Source organism: Arachis duranensis, chromosome 5, assembly GCF_000817695.3.
Source record: "Arachis duranensis cultivar V14167 chromosome 5, aradu.V14167.gnm2.J7QH, whole genome shotgun sequence".
Classification (NCBI taxonomy): Eukaryota; Viridiplantae; Streptophyta; class Magnoliopsida; order Fabales; family Fabaceae; genus Arachis; species Arachis duranensis.
In genome coordinates, this window is record NC_029776.3 from 42060560 (window position 1) to 42078599 (window position 18040).

The following is an 18040-nucleotide window of genomic DNA, read 5'->3' on the forward strand; positions in this document are numbered from 1 at the left end:
TCTTTCCATAGGGTTCTCCCATGTAATGTAGGTGTTTCCATAGGGTTCTCCCATGTAATTCACCTCTTCCATTGATGGGTTCTCAGGATCATAAGCTTCTTCTTCAGATGAAGCGTCCTTAGTACTGCCTGGCGTAGTTTGCATTCCAGACAGACTTTGGGAAATCATATTGACTTGCTGAGTCAATATTTTGTTCTGAGCCAATATGGCATTCAGAGTATCAATCTCAAGAACTCCTTTCTTTTGATTTGTCTCATTGTTCACAGGATTCCTTTTAGAAGTGTACATGAATTGGTTATTTGCAACCATTTCAATGAGTTCTTGAGCTTCTATAGGCATCTTCTTCAGATGAAGAGATCCTCCAACAGAGCTGTCCAATGACATCTTGGACAGTTCAGATAGACCATCATAGAAGATACCTATGATGCTCCATTCAGAAAGCATGTCAGAAGGACACTTTCTGATCAATTGTTTGTATCTTTCCCAAGCTTCATAGAGGGATTCACCTTCCTTCTGTCTGAAGGTTTGGACTTCCACTCTAAGCTTACTCAATTTTTGAGGTGGAAAGAACTTTGCCAAGAAGGCATTGACTAGCTTTTCACAAGAGTTCAGGCTTTCTTTAGGTTGTGAGTCCAACCATATCCTAGCTCTGTCTCTTACAGCAAAAAGGAATAGCATAAGTCTGTAGACCTCAGGGTCAACCCTATTGGTCTTGACAGTGTCACAGATTTGCAAGAATTTAGCTAAAAACTGATAAGGATCTTCCAATGGAAGTCCATGGAACTTGTAATTCTGTTGCATTAGAGAAACTAATTGAGGCTTAAGCTCAAAGTTGTTTGCTCCAATGGCAGGGATGGAGATGCTTCTCCCATAGAAGTCGGGAGTAGGTGCAGTAAAGTCACCCAGAACCTTCCTTGAATTGTTGGCATTGTTGTTGTGTTCGGCTGCCATGGGTTCTTCTTCTTTGAAGATTTCTGTTAGGTCCTCTACAGAGAGTTGTGCTTTAGCTTCTCTTAGCTTTCGCTTCAAGGTCCTTTCAGGTTCAGGGTCAGCCTCAACAAGAATGCTTTTGTCTTTGCTCCTGCTCATATGAAAGAGAAGAGAACAAGAAAATATGGAATCCTCTATGTCACAGTATAGAGATTCCTTGATGTGTCAGAGGAAAAGAAGAATAGAAGGAGAAGGTAGAAGAATGAATTAGAACTTAGAAAGATAGAGTTCGAATTGTGCATTGAGGAGGAGTGTTAGTCCATAAATAGAAGGATGTGAGAAGAGGGGAAGAAATTTTCGAAAATTAAAGTGAATTAATTAAAAGAAATTTTGAAAACAAATGATAATTGATTTTCAAAAACTAAGATTGAGAAAGAAATAAAGTGATTTTGAAAAAGGTTTTGAAATTTGAAATCAAAGAGATATGATTGAAAAGATATGATTGAAAAACAAGTTAAAAAAAAGATTTGATTTTGAAAATTAATGACTTGGCTAACAAGAAATTTGAAAGATATGATTCAGACATTAAACCTTTCTCAACAGAAAAGGCAACATATTTGAAATTTTGAATCAAATCATTAATTGTTAGCAAGTATTTTTGAAAATGGAAAGAAATTGATTTTGAAAATATATGATTGAAAATATATGATTTGAAAAAGATTTGATTTTGAAAAATTATGGAAACTTGAAAAAACTTTGAATTAAAAACAAAATCTTCCCTTTTGTGCCATCCTGGCGTTAAACGCCCAGAATGGTATCCATTCTGGCGTTTAACGCCCAAAATGCTACCCTTTTGGGCGTTAAACGCCCAGCCAGGCACCCTGGCTGGCGTTTAAACGCCAGTTTTCCTTCCTCACTGGGCATTTTGATCGCTCATCTTTTTCTGTGTAATTCCTCTGCTGTATGTTCTGAATCTTCAATTCTCTGTATTATTGACTTGAAAAGACACAAATTAAAATTTTTTTTGGATTTTTAATAATGAGAAATAATCAAAATAAAACTAAGATCAACTAAACAATGCATGCAAGACACCAAACTTAGAAGTTTGTATACTACTGACACTAACAAATTGAGAATGCATATGAGACACAACAAAACACTCATGGCAAGAGAATTTAAAGATCAGAGCAAGGAAATCATCAAGAACAACTTGAAGATCAATGAAGACACATGATTGAATTCAAAGAATGCATGCAAAACATCACCTTGAAACACTAGAATTCATTCTTAAAAATTCTGAAAAATACCTAATATAAGCAACAAGATGAACGTCAGTTGTCCAAACTCAAACAATCCCCGGCAACGGCGCCAAAAACATGGTGCACGAAATTGTGATCATCAATGGCGCCATCAACATGGTACGCACAATTGCAATCTCAACTCTTTATCACAACTTCTCACAACTAACCAGCAAGTGCACTGGGTCGTCCAAGTAATAAACCTTACGCGAGTAAGGGTCGATCCGACGGAGATTGTTGGTATGAAGCAAGCTATGGTCATCTTGTAAATCTCAGTCAGGAAGATTCAAATGGTTATGAATGATTTATGAATAAAGCATAAAATAAAGATAGGGATACTTATGTAATTCATTGGTGAGAATTTCAGATAAGTGTATGGAGATGCTTTGTCCCTTCCGTCTCTCTGCTTTCCTACTGTCTTTATCCAATCCTTCTTACTCCTTTCCATGGCAAGCTGTATGTTGGGCATCACCGTTGTCAATGGCTACAGTCCCATCCTATCATTGAAAATGTTCAACGCGCACTGTCACAGTACGGCTAATCATCTGTCTGTTCTTAATTAGGTTGGAATAGAATCCAGTGATTCTTTTGCGTCTGTCACTAACGCCCAGCCTTCAGGAGTTTGAAGCTCGTCACAGTCATTCAATCCTTGAATCCTACTCAGAATACCACAGACAAGGTTTAGACCTTCCGGATTCTCTTGAATGCCGCCATCAATTCTAGCTTATACCACGAAGATTCCGATTAAGAAATCCAAGAGATAAACACTCAAGCCTTGTTTTCTTGTAGAACGGAAGTGGTTGTCAGGCACGCGTTCATAGGTGAGAATGATGATGAGCGTCACATAATCATCACATTCATCATGTTCTTGGGTGCAAATGAATATCTTAGAACAAGAATAAGCCGAATTGAATAGAAGAACAATAGTAATTGCATTAATACTCGAGGTACAGTAGAGCTCCACACCTTAATCTATGGTTTGTAGAAACTCCACCGTTGGAAATACATAAGAACAAGGTCTAGACATGGCCGAGAGGCCAGCCTCCATAATCTAAGAACTAGACATCCAAAGATGATCTAAAGATCTAAAGTGATCAAAAGATGAAAATACAATAGCAAAAGGTCCTATTTGTAGAGAACTAGTAGCTTAGGGTTTACAAAGATGAGTAAATGACATAAAAATCCACTTCCGGGCCCACTTGGTGTGTGATTAGGCTGAGCATTGAAGCACTTTTCGTGTAGAGACTTTTCTTGGAGTTAAACGCCAGCTTTTGTGTCAGTTTGGGCGTTTAACTCCCATTCTTGTGCCAGTTCCGGCGTTTTACGCCAGAATTCCTGAGCTGACTTGGAACGCCTGTTTGGGCTATCAAATCTCGGACAAAGTATAGACTATTATATATTTATGGAAAGCCCAGGATGTCTAATTTTCAACGCAGTTGAGAGCACGCCAATTGGGTGTCTGTAACTCCAGAAAATTTACTTCGAGTGCAGGGAGGTCAGAATCCAACAGCATGTGCAGTCCTTTCCAGTCTCTGAATCAGATTTTTGCTCAGGTCCCTCAATTTCAGCCAAAAAATACCTGAAATCACAGAAAAACACAGAAACTCATAGTAAAGTGCAGAAAAGTGAATTTTAAATAAAAACTAATAAAAATATAATAAAAAATAACTAAAACATACTAAAAACATACTAAAAACAATGCCAAAAAGCGTATAAATTATCCGCTCATCACAACACCAAACTTAAATTGTTGCTTGCTGGGTGAACCTTTTCAGATTGTGACTCAGCTTTGCTAGAGTCCCCAATTAGAGGTGTCCAGGGTTCTTAAGCACACTCTTTTTGCCTTGGAAAACTTTATTATTTCTTTTTCTTTTTTTCTCTCTCTTTTTTTTTGAAATCACTGCTTTTTCTTGCTTCAAGAATCATTTTTATGATTTTTCAGATCCTCAGTAACATGTCTCCTTTTTCATCATTCTTTCAAGAGCCCATATTCATGAACAACAAATTCAAAAGACATATGCACTATTCAAGCATACATTCAGAAGTCAAAGTATTGCCACCACATCAAAATAATTAATCTGTTATAAAATTCAAAATTCATGCAATTCTTCTCTTTTTTCGCATCACTAACCAACAAGTGCACTGGGTCATCCAAGTAATAAACCTTATGTGAGTAAGGGTCTATCCCACGGAGATTGTTGGTATGGAGCAAGCTATGGTTATCTTGTAAATCTCAGTCAGGCGGATTCTAATGGTTATAATGGTTTTCGAATATAAAGATAAATAAAGCATAAAATAAAGATAGAGATACTTGTGTAATTCATTGGTGGGGATTTCAGATAAGCGCATGAAGATACTGTGTTCCTTCTGAATCTCTGCTTTCCTACTGCTTTCATCTAATCATTCTTACTCCTTTCTATGGCAAGCTGTATGTTGGGTTTCACTATTGTCAATGGCTACCTCCCATCCTCTCAGTGAAAATGGTTCAAATGCTTTGTCACAGCACGGCTAATCATCTGTCAGTTCTCGATCATGTCGGAATAGAATCCAGTGATTCTTTTGCGTCTATCACTACGCCCAACACTCGTGAGTTTGAAGCTTGTCACAGTCATCCCATCTCAGATCCTACTCAGAATACCACAGACAAGGTTTAGACTTTTCGGATCTTAGAAATGGCTGCCAATAATTCTAGCCTATACCACGAAAGGAATCTAAGAGATACACACTCTAGCTCTCGCTTGTAGAACGGAGGTGGTTGTCAGGCACGCGTTCATAGGGATGGATGATGATGAGTGTCATGGATCATCACATCCATCAGGTTGAAGTACGAGTGATATCTTAGAACAAGAATAAGCTTGAATTGAATAGAAAATAGTAGTAATTGCATTAATACTCGAGGTACAGCAGAGCTCCACACCTTAATCTATGGTGTGTAGAAACTCCACCGTTGAAAATACATAAGTAATGAAGGTCCAAGCATGGCCGAGAGGCCAACCCCCAAAACATGATCAAAGGATCAAAAGATAATCTAAGATGTAAATACAATAGTAAAAAGTTCTATTTATACTAAACTAGTTACTAGGGTTTACAAAAATAAGTCTAAGTGCAGAAATCTACTTCCGGGGCCCACTTTGGTGTGTGCTTGGGCTAAGCTTGAGCTTTACACGTGCAGAGGCATCTCTTGGAGTTAAACGCCAAGTTGTAACGTATTTTTGGCATTTAACTCTGGTTCGTGACGTGTTTCTGGCGTTTTACTCCAGAATGCAGCATGGAGCTGGCGTTGAACGCCAGTTTGCATCGTCTAAGCTTGAATGAAGTATTGACTATTATATATTGCTGAAAAGGGCTGCATGTCTACATTCCAACGAAATTGAGATCGCTTTATTTAGAGTTCTGTAGCTCCAGAAAATCCATTTCGAGTGTAGAGAGGTCAGAATCCAACAGCATCAGCAGTCCTTTGTCAGCCTTTGAATCAGATTTTTGCTTAGGTCCCTCAATTTCAGCCAGAAATTACCTGAAATCACAGAAAAACATACAAACTCATAGTAAAGTCCAGAAATGTGAATTTTGCATAAAAACTAATAAAAACATCCCTAAAAGTAGCTAGATCCTACTAAAAACTACCTAAAAACAATGCCAAAAAACGTATAAATTATCCGCTCATCAGGCTATTTGGGTAAGTGAGTTATTGAAATGATGGCCTCAATCATATAAATACATGAATACACAAAATAATGGACATAAAGAATCAAACAAATCAAAGATTACAATCATAGAAAGAGAATAATGCACAAAATAAGGAAAAATAAGTGGTTATAAGATGTAACCACACCATTAAGCTCAAATCTCACAAGGTTGTGTGTTCTTAGCTCAAAAACCATGTTCCAAAATAAATTCTTTCAAGCAATTTCAACAAAATTTTTGAAATTGGTAGGGTGCCCCTAAAACAGTTTCTTGGAAAAGAAATCATCACCCTAACCAAGTAGTCCTAATAAGAAAGAAGTGGTAAAATATGTACAAATTATAACTAACATGCAACCTATCATGAAATGCAACAACTAGCTAACATTGGTATTGAGATAAAATTGTTACCCACGGAGATCGGTCGGACGACCTCCCCACACTTGAAAATTGCACCGTCCTCGGTGCATGCAAAGAAGAGCAAGGTGGACGGGCTGCAACAATTGATGAGCTCCTTCAAAAGGTTGTGCGGATGACTTGTTTGTTGCCCCATTTAAAAGCTTTTCCTTTCTCCCTTCTTGGTGGCCAACCTAAAAAGAAAGAAAAGGAAAGAAAAATTAAGCTTATAACAAAGATATCAAAGCAAATAGAACCTAGGCGGGGCTAATGCCAAATAAGAGTATGATTCTCTATTACATGGTAGCTAAGCATGTGAGTGAGAAAACAATGTAAGCTAAGACATATCATTAAGCTTGATGCAAGAGTAAAGTTAAAGCATGAAGAGTATATTGAGCATCAAGTTCAAATGAGAAAAAAGTGGGTCATGAAAGACAATATGAGGTCATATCAATGCACAAAGACACAAGAGTCATACAAGATGAAGCATTTATTTAAAAGTTTCATCACCCAACAATATCAAACAAGTCAAGAAGCATCAAAACAATGCAAGAATACTCAACAATTGAGTAAGAGAATTCAACACCATTATTAAAATAAGAAACTCGAAAAAAATGAAGTAAAAAAAAGCTATAAAAACAAAATGAAAATACAAACGATAAAAGTATGCGAATGCAATGGACAAAAGAAAATGGAAGATGAGAAAAAACTCTTTTTTTACCGGCGCAGACGTGTCATGGACGCTTACGCGCCGATGTGCAAATCAGTAGAGGGGCGCGGAAGCGCCAGGTGCGCCTAGGCGTGGATGGAGATGTACGCATGGATGCATACGCGTACAGTACGTGTCTGCGTGCATTGAGGTGGGCTAAAGGCATAGTGCTGGCCCAGAGTTAGCACAACTCTCGAGTCATATGTATGGGAACTGTGTCAGCAGATCGACGCTCACGCGGCATGTGCACGGGCCCGCGCATTGCAAAATATGTATATCGACGCGTATGCGCACAGTGCGCATACGCGTGCATGCGGTTATGCCATTATCCTAGTATTGGCATGAGAGTGGCCCAACTCTCTGGAAAATGTATGGGCCTGTATCCGCATATGGACGCGTGCGTGCACAGCGTATGTACGCGTCTTTGTCCCCCCTTTTTTTTCAGAAATACTATAAACAGCTAAAAATCTCCCTAACATTACCTACAACTCAAGATCAACTAAAATGCAGAACTAACAAAAAAAATTTCAAGTGCAAACAAACATAACTTGCACTTTAAGCAACTAACAACCAAGATATTAAGATAAAACTACATGAAGAGGAAAAAACTATCTACAATGGCAACTCAAATCACTTATTAATCAAATCTACAAGAGAATGGAGAGAGTATACCATGGTCGGGGTGTCTCCCACCTAGCACTTTTATTTCAAGTCCTTAAGTTGGACATTTGGTGGGAGCTTTTCTATGGTGGCTTATGCTTGAACTCTTCCTTGAATTCCGACCAATGCTTGCATTTCCAATGACCGCCGGGATCCCATACTTTGTTTGTCAACCCCCCCTCTTTCTTAATTTTCATGCTTCCAATAGGGTGACAAACTTATTGAATTCTCTTTGTAACTCTTACTCATCATCCTAATTCTATAGAATTGAGCTTCACTCCACTTTTGGATCTCAAAGTTTGAACATCCATCCCTTATGCACCTTGATTCAAATTGTCCACCAACATCCAATCCTTTCTTACTCTCTGACCAACAAAGAGTTCGAAATTGACCATCCGTTTCTAACAACACATATTGATATGGGCCAAGGAAATTAAAGGATGAGATGATTACCCACTCAATTTGTAATTTGGATGGTGACTTAGTAAGGAAGATGTCCATTGGTCTTGACATTGTAGGTTCCACTTCCTTTGGCTCCTCCATGATGATTTCCATCTTTTGACCACTTTCTTCAATTTCCTCTTGTTTGCTGACTTCTTGCAACACTTCCTCATTAATCAAGTCATGTGTTGGAGATTACGCACCCTCTCAACATCGGTTTCACATTCAATGGAAGAAGCTTCAACAAGATCACTATGATCACTTGGTGTAGAGTTGTCTTCAATGATGGGACGTCTTTCTTGTTCAACCTCCCCTAGGTCTTCTTCCACTTCTTCTTCTTCAACAATCTCCATCTCTTCCATTTGTTGCAAGGCACACTCCATTTCCTTGTGCTCAACTTGAGACTCAAAAATCTCCCTCATACTTCCCTCTTCGGTCGCTTTTTCACAATCATCCGTGGACATATTTTGCTTGTGGCATGAATCCCATGAGTCCAACTTTTGATGGATGGTTGCTTGAAGCCGATCCATTACTTCCTTGAGATGATCCTTTGACTCTTGTTTCTCTACACTAACATAAGTAGGATCATATGGCTCTTGGATTGATGGACATGGATATTCTTCCATGGAGGGTTGTAATGGAAAGGAGAATTCATCATGTGGTTGGAAAGGAGGTTCACCAAAGCTTAGAGGATGGAAGGTGTTTTGGTTGTTGGTAGAAGGTGGAAGTATATGGGACATAAGTTCTTGGAGGGTAGAGGTGAAACTAGTGAGTGCAGTTTGGAGCTCTTCTTGCTCTTGAGGAATGATATCAAGTGTATCATCCATGGAAACTTGGTTTGAAGGGTAAAGATGTTGGAGTGGTGGTGATTCAATGGATTAGGATTGTGTGGAGGCAATTGGTGGAAATAGGATTGAGAGTATGGTGGTTGGAATGATGGTGTTTGAGGACTATATTGGGAGTATGGTGCATGAAATGATGGTGGTTGAGTGGAATAGTCATGATAAGAACCATCATATCCGTTGGAATGATATGCATTGTAGGAGGGATTACCATCATAGTAGCTTGAATGAGGAGGTTGCCATGATGAGTGTTCATATGGATGTGGCTCCCTTCTCAAAAATTCATCTCTCCCATAATGTGAGCCATCATTCAAGTTTTCATCACCTACAACATAGTCATAACCATATCCAAAACCACAAGGACGAGAACTCATGGTGACAAATAAAAACAAAACTAATAGAGTCCTAAAACTAACAAAAACTAACAAACAAGCGAAAAACAAACATATTTACAATATTCACATATGTACAATAACCAATAACACAACACCATTGCAATTCCCTAGAAACGGCACCATTTTGATGATTGGCTTTTTAGCCGGTATAGAAATTATCAAGTAACCAATCGTAGTATAGTCTAAACCGACACAAAACCCATCATCAAACAAATCAAATCAATAACCGAGATTATTAGTCCCGAGTCGTTCTTCCCTAGGAATGCTACAAGGATGCATGTTATTGGTTAAGTGATCTTTTATGGTTCAAAAAGTGTGGCATAAAAGTGCTAACAAAGGTGAAAAACAATCAATCAATATTAAAGGCCTTGGCCAAGGTTGAACATTGGAAGTTCCATCATTATAGCTTCCTTCAATTGTGATAACAATGGAGTATTGCTTCACTTAGTTAACCCCTAATCATAGAGGAAAGTCAAGTGAAAGTAACTAACTTGAGTCACAAGTCCTAGTCTTACCCTAGGGAAGTCTAGCTTTAGTGCAATCCAAGTCAATTAGCAATTCTCAATTCTCAATCAACAATTGACATCCATTAATCAAGTGTCTCCAATGACTTAACCACTAGGCCAAGTGAGGGAATGCTACTCCATATCTAAAGTTGGCATTTTCTCAAACATTTGGAGAGCAAGAATGAAAGACATAGTAGAATTGAGAAGAAACTTAGAATCAAAGTAATTCAATACAAGAGATTAACAACAATCAACAATGAACAACAATAAAAATGAGATCTCCAATGCATTAATAGAATCCAAAACAACAAAGTTAAATCCAAGATCTATAAGGATTGAACAATTACAAGCACTAATTGAGATTAGAGAAGAGGATCTATAACATGAACAAAGTAAATTAAGAGTTGCAATGGATCTCACCAAGGAATGGTTGAAAATTAAGAAAATGAATATGAACCCTTGAGAGAGGTCAGAGTCTCTCTCTCTACAAATGTAACTCACTAAAATATGTAAAAAAGTGTAAAAATGAGTGTATAGATGTGAATATGTGTCAATCCCCTTCAATTCTTGACTTAAATAGCATCAGAAATGAGTTAGATTGGGCTCACAAGGCTTCTAAAATTGCTGGCCATGAGTTGCATTAAGTGGATCATGTGCCACCATCGGCGTGTCCATGTACCGTGCGCGTGCGCGCCCTTATGCGCGATGCAACTATGGCAATTCTTATATTATTAAGAAGCCTCGGATGTTAGCTTTCCAACACAACTGAAACCGCATCATTTGGACCTCTGTAGCTCAAGTTATGGTCGATTAAGTGCGAAGAGGTTGGCTTGACAGCTTTTGGCGATTCCATCATTTCTTCATGAGTATTCCATTTCTACATGCTTTTCCTTCATTCCCTTGATACAATCTTTGCCTCCTAAATCTGAAATCACTTAACAAACATATGAAGGCATCTAATGGAATCAAGGTGATTTAAATTTAGCTAATTTAAGACCTAAAAATTATGTTTTCACTCTTAAGCACAATTATAGGAGAAGTTATAAAACCATGCTATTTTAATGGATAAATGTGGGTAAAAGGTTATAAAATCCCCTAATTCAAGCACAAGATAAACCATACAAATGGGGTTTATCAATTCTCATATGGAATTTAGTACTGGCGTGCCACGCCCAACTCCTGGCGTGGCACGCTAGTTTATTTTTGTGGCGCTTGCTCTAAGTGGCACGCCCGCTTCACACGCCTAGTTCATTTTTGTTGTTTTCTTCCCCTTTTTGATGTTCTTTTCACCTGAAATTCAGTACAACTCATCTCAAAGTAATGTACTATAATATTCATCAAATAATGCATGAATTGCAATGATCAAGTGAGATTTATGCTCTTTTATGGTCCTCTTTATGCAAGAAAGAAGTGTAGATGATGTAAGTCATCACAACACCAAACTTAAGCTTTGCTTGTCCCAAGCAAATCAATGTGTGTAGGCCTGTTATAAATTGAGACCTTGGCCTTGAATGAATGCAACATGACTAAGGGTAGGACTAAGTGTTCAACACATGTATGAATGTTTTAATGTCATAAAGAACTCTTAGATCTTTGAGGGTTCTTTCAAGTATAAGCTTTAGGGGTCCTTTCTATTGATTGTCACCTTGAAGTAGTAAGAGTTGTTTCACTTTCTTTTTGGTTGTGCTTTCTTGAACACGACTCTAAGTGTTTTGTCTCAAGACAACCCTTTAATTAGGCTTTCAATTAGCACTCCCAAACCAGTTAGTTTTAGGGTACCAGGTGTTGAAACACCACTAAGAATTCACTTGCCCAGGTCTCTTCTGGACACATCTTCACCACAAGCATCTACTAGGATCTTTAACTCATTTTAAGCTTTTTAATGTTTCTTCCCCATCCTAGTAGTTGATGCTCAGAGCCTTGGATCTTTATTGCTTACTAGTTCTTGGTTCTATGGATATTCAAGGAGCACCCCTTAAATTTTTCTTGTTATACCTTCTAAGACTAGTTGCTCTCCATGACTCATTTTCTTTTTTAGTTCATTCAAGGATCTACACTTAGTTCCTTATTTCTTAGTTTGTTGAATGATCTCTCTTGGCCTTGGTCTCTCTTACTCTTGTTTTTGCACAGCTCACAGCAACTCTTATGGAGACAAGCTCTACTTTATTTATGTTAAAAAGGAAGACTTGAAATACATTGCATTTTCTTTCTTGTAGTTTAAAGGACTCATAAAGGACTTCAAGCATGAAATAAAACTAAGCAAAAAACATAAACTACCCTAGCATGACTATTTATTCTTGACAGAAAGTAAATCAAACAAAAGCTTAAACATGATTCAGAAATTAGAGAGTGTCAACCATGGGACTTAACAACCTTGAGCAGCTTAAATCTTCAGTTCATTGGCCCCTTTCTTTTGCCTTTCTTCTTGGAAGGAGAGGAATCATCTTCTTCCTTCTTGGAGGACCCTTCTTGAGAGGTGGTCAGCTACATTGTTCTCTGCTTCGCTCCAATCTTTAATCTTAATGTCAAACTCTTGGAGTAGCAGAATCCATCTTATTAATCTGGGCTTAGATTCTTATTTGGTAAGCAAGTATTTGAGTGCTGCATGATCAGTGAATACAATTACTTTAGAGCCAATAAGATATGATCTAAGCTTATCAAAAGCAATGACATTGGCTAAAAGTTCTTTCTCTGTTGTGGTGTAGTTCCTTTGATTCTCATTAAAGACCTTGCTAGCATAGTAAATAACATGTACTAGCTTGTCTTTCCTTTGTCCTAGAACGGCACCAACAGCAAAATCAGATGCATCACACATTAATTCGAAGAGAAGATCCCAGATAGGCGGTGCTATAATAGGTGCAGAAGAGAGTCTCTTCTTAAGCTCATCAAAGTCTACCATGCACTCTCTATCAAAAACAAAGGGAGTATTTGAGACAAGTAGGTTGCTAAGAGGTTTTCCAATCTTTGAAAAATCTTTAATAAACCTCCTATAGAACCCAGCGTGTCCTAAAAAACTTCTGATTGCCTTGACATTGCAAGGTGGAGGTAACTTCTCTATTACTTCCACTTTTGCCTTGTCTACTTCTATGCCATTTTTAGAAATCTTGTGACCAAGAACCACCCCCTCAGTTACCATAAGATGGCACTTCTCCCAGTTTAAAACTAAGTTGGTTTCTTGGCACCTCTTTAGCACTAGAGCAAGATGACATAGGCAATCAGAATATGAATTTCCAAACACAGAAAAGTCGTCCATGAATACTTCTATGAACTTCTCAACCATGTCTGAAAATATGGAGAGCATGCACCTTTGGAATGTTGCAGGTGCATTGCACAATCCAAAGGGCATCCTTCGGTAAGCGAAAACTCCAGAGGGACAAGTAAAAGAGGTTTTCTCCTAGTCCTTGGTGTCTACAACTATTTGGTTGTAGCTAGAGTAACCGTCCAGGAAGCAGTAGTATTCATGCCATGCGAGTCTTTCAAGTATCTGGTCCATGAAGGGCAGGGGAAAGTGGTCTTTCCATGTAGCTTCATTGAGTCTTCGATAGTCAATGCACATGTGCCATCCGCTCACTGTCCTTATGGGTATCAGTTCATTCTTTTCATTTGACACAACAGTGATCCCTCCCTTCTTTGGGACTACTTGCACCGGGCTTACCCAAGGGCTGTCTGAGATGGTGTAAATCACCCCTGCTTGCCACAACTTCAACACTTCTTTTTGAACAACTTCATTCATGGTTAGATTCAGCCTCCTTTGTTGTTGCCTAGACGGTTTGGCATCTTCCTTAAGTATGATTTTGTGCATGCACATTGAAGGACTAATCCCTTTTAAATCTAAAAGTGTCCAGCCTATAGCATCCTTGTGTTGTCTCAGCACTTGGATAAGTTCTTCTTCTTGTTCCTTACTCAAGCTTGAATTGATGATCACTGGGTAAGTGTTGTTGTCACCCAAGTATGCATATTTCAAGCTTAGTGGTAAGGTCTTCAGCTCTAGTTTTGGTGCCTCTGCTTCTTTGCTGTCCGTGGGGGTTGGTATGATTGAATTCTTCATGATTCCTTGTGGTAGTTCTCCACTTGATGCTTGTTGTTCTAGCTCCATAGTTCCTTCACATTGTTCTTCTTCTAAAACTCTTTGAACTATCTGTTCTATGGTGTCTACCATCATGCATTCTCCTATGGACTCCTTGGGGGTAACTCATTGCCTTAAAGACATTGAAGACCATCTTCTCTTCATGCAATCTCAAGACTAGTTCCCCTTTTTGCAGATCAATAATGGCTCCAGCAGTAGCTAGGAATGGCCTTCCTAGGATGATTGATGTGTTGGCCTCTTCTTCCATGTCCAGCACAACAAAATCAGCTGGGAAAATGAATTCCCCCACTTTCACCAACAAATCTTCCACTACCCTATGTGAAAACTTGAATGTTCTATCAGCCAGTTGGAGTGCCATTCTTGTTGGCTTGGCCTCCTCAATCTTTATCCTTCTCATCCTGGTTAGGGACATGAGATTTATGCTAGCTCCTAGGTCACACAAGCCTTTCTCAATAGTGATATCGCCTATGATGCAGGGGATTTAGAAACTCCCTGGGTCCTTCATCTTCTGAGGTATCTTCTTTTATATGATGGCATTACATTCCTCAGTTAGTACTATGGTATCGTTTGCCCCCCAGTTCCTTTTTCTTGTTATGAGCTCTTTCAAGAATTTGGCATAAAGTGGCATCTGCTCCAATTCCTCAGCAAATGGTATGTTGATTTGGAGCTTCTTGAAGATCTCTAGGAACTTAGAGAATTGGTCATCCTTCCCATCTTTTTCCAACCTTTGTGGGCATGGTGCTTTTGGCACATAAGGCTTCAAGACTGGTTTTGATGAGGATGGAGCAGGGGTCTCTTCTTCATTCTTGTTTTCATACTTTTCTGCAACTTCTTCTTTATGGTTGTCTTTGCTTGGGATTCTTTCTTCTACAACCTTCCCACTTCTAAGTGTAATGGCCTTGCATTCCCCTTTCGAGTTGGCCATGGTATCACTGAGAAATGTGTGTGTGGACATTGGGATTTGCTTGGATAAGATCCCCACTTGTGCTTCCAACTTTGAGATTGCTGCGCCTTGATTTTTTAGATTTGACCTGTATTCTTCTTGATTGGCATCTATCTTTCTATCAGTCTGCGTTTGTCTCTCCATAAGGGTGGAGACGGCTCCTGCAAGCTATGATGATAGTTGTGCTATTGCAGCCTCGATTCTCTCAAAGTTGCTCTTAATTTCACATGGTTGCATGGTTGAGGGTGGTGTGTCTTGAATGTGATTGTTGTGTGTTGGTTGGTTGCCATGGTATGATGTGTTTTGTAAATTATGGTAAGGTCTATGGTTGTTTGTTTGATGGTTGGGGTTGTGAGTATTGTGTTGATTTGATGGATAAGGTTTGTTGTGGTCTTGGTTATGGCTTTGTTGGTTTCCCCACCCAAAATTTGAGTGGTTCTTCCAGCCTGGGTTGTATGTCTTGGAGTTGGGGTTATATGGTGGTCTGGATGAGTTGTTCACATAATTAGCTTGTTCCCAGTCACCTTCAGATTCTGATGTACTTCCTTCTTGTTGAGGAGTTTGGTCTTGAATGGCTGAGACTTGATTAGCTTCCATCTTCTTGGTTAAGCTGCAAGTTATGCTGCAATTGCCTTGTTTTGGGCTAACAAGGCATCCACAGAATTGAGTTCTAGCACTCCTTTCTTCTGAGTTCTTTCTGAAGCATAGAAATACTCATTTTCAGCTACAGTCTCGATGACATCTATGGCTTCTTCAATGGTTTTCTTCTTGTTGAGTGAGCCTCCTGAAGAATGATCCACGACCTTCTTTGATTCATAGGACAGCCCTTCATAGAAGTTGTGTAATTGTACCTACTCATTGAACATTTTTTGTAGGCATCTTCTTGTCAAATATTTGAATTTCTCCCAGCCCTCATAGAGTGTTTCACCATCTTGTTGTCTGAAAGTTTGCACCCCAGCTCTTAGCCTGTTGATTCTTTGTGGAGGGTAAAATCTTGCAAGGAATCTGTTTACAACATCATCCTATGTGGTTAAGCTCTCCTTGGGAAATGCTTCCAACCACTTTGTTGCCTTGTCTCTGACTGAGAAAGGGAACAAAAGTAGCTTGTAGGTGTCTGGATGTACACCATTGATCTTTATAGTGTCACAGATTCTCAAGAATGTATTGAGATGTTGGTTTGGGTCCTCCTGGGCACCTCCTCCATATGAACAATTATTCTGGACAAGTGTGATGAGTTGAGGTTTTAACTCAAAGTTATTGGCATGGATTGTTGGGTTTAGGATGCTGCTACCACAGTTTTCTGGATTTGGGTTGATATAGGAGCCTAAGATTCTCATTTCTTGCCCAACATGATTGCCAGCTTCCTCTCCAACATGGTTATGTGCTTCTTCCTCCATAGTGGTTTCTAGATCTTCCTCCACTTCTTTTTCTCCAACTATGCCTTTGCCTCTTGCTTCCTTCCTTAATCGAAGGAAGGTCCTCTCAGGTTCACTATCGAAGGGAGATACAGTTCCTCCTCTTCTACCTGTCATACACTTAGCAAATAACCAGTAGAAAACAAGTGAAGTAAAAAAAATTGTTGAGATTAGTGGTTAGCTTTGTTGATGCAATTAATCAAACAGTTAGAAGGATGAAAATATGGACAATGGATAACTAAAATAATATAGATAAAAGGATAGAAATCAGAATAGAGACGAAAAAATAAAAGAGCACTAAAAAATATAAAATAATAAGGAAATTAAATTGCTTAATCTAGCTCTCCAATCAATTTAATCACTGTCAAATTTAAACCAATCCCCAGCAACGGCACCATAAAACTTGATGGAGTTTTGGATTCACCCCCATATAAAAATGATGAATCCGCTCTTATGGCAAGCGCACCAAAATTATCGTCAAGTAATAACCCACAGTGGAGTGGGAGCATATCCACAGAGATTGGTAAATTTGAACAATTTTAATCAATTGATGAATTAATGAAGCGGGACAGATAGATTGTAATTGCAGAATTATAGTTGGCAGAAATGTAAACAGCTAAACTGTAAAGGAAAGCAATAAAGTTCGTAAATGGAAATGGCAGAATGTAAAGTGCAGAATCATAGATGACTTAATTGTAAATGGGAATGGGGAATTGCAGAATGTAAAAGCAAGCTATAAAGAAAGTGGTAGATAAGAATAGGGAAATTCATTGAGATCAGGAGATGTTGTCTCTTTGGATCAATTCCAGCTTATATCCTCTTCAATCATGCAACTCATTGACCTCTTGGCAATCATGATTGATTGAGACCCAATCTCTTGGTGACTCAATCTCTCATATCTTGATCAATAGCCAATTCCTTGGTCTAATTGTTCATGAAGAGAGATATGCTTGGTCCCTGATTATACCACACATCCTCATAGGTCCAAGTAGAGGGAGGATTATATGTCACCATATCCAAATACCAAAACCCAGATCCTACTCAAGTGTGAGACGGGATTTCAAGCATGGTTTCATGTTTCCTTTTCCAAGGTTCCCATGAAACCCATTTTTGCATTCAATCTCTTTTCCAAGATAATTGAACACTAAGCATGGAAAACAAAATTCCTTCTAGCAAATCAAAGAGAAGATGAAGAGAAGAAGAATTTCACTATCATCAATCCATCAAGTACAACAGAGCTCCCTCTCTCAATGAGAAGGAATTTAGCTACTCATAGCTCAAAGAAAAGTACTCAAAAGTAAAGAAGATGATGAAGTGTAAAAGTGGATCTCAAACTTAGCTCCCTAACTGCTTAACCCCATTTTTCAGTACTTCTTGGGGGTATTTATACTACTCCTAGCTCTTAAAATAAAAGAATTACAAAAGTAAAAAAGGAAAATTACAATTTGAAGGGAAAAGAAACTCAATAAGCGTGACTTCCCAGCTGGCGTGTGGCTGGCGCTTCAGTGGTGTGCCACGTGCTCCTCTAATTCTGGCTTGGCGTGCTACGCCCGGTCCCTCAAGTGGCACGCTCCTCTTCAATAACATCCCTGGCGTGCCACGCCTTCGAGCTCAAGTGGTACGCCCAAGGTCTTTTAATACCCAATGTAGCCTGGCGTGCCACGCCTTCGAGCTTAAGGGGCACGCCCTAGCCTTTTTCCTCTTCTTCTTGCCTCTGGAGACTTGAACTAGCGTGGC

General features: G+C 38.9%; 1 non-coding gene across 1 annotated transcript; it reads left to right on the forward strand.

Annotated features, from left to right (window-relative positions):
• Positions 1 to 438: 438 nt before the first annotated feature.
• LOC127748070 (small nucleolar RNA R71) lies at positions 439 to 546 on the forward strand. The gene has a single exon (XR_008010013.1). It is a non-coding gene; the product is annotated as a small nucleolar RNA R71 (small nucleolar RNA).
• The last annotated feature ends 17494 nt before the right edge of the window (positions 547 to 18040 follow it).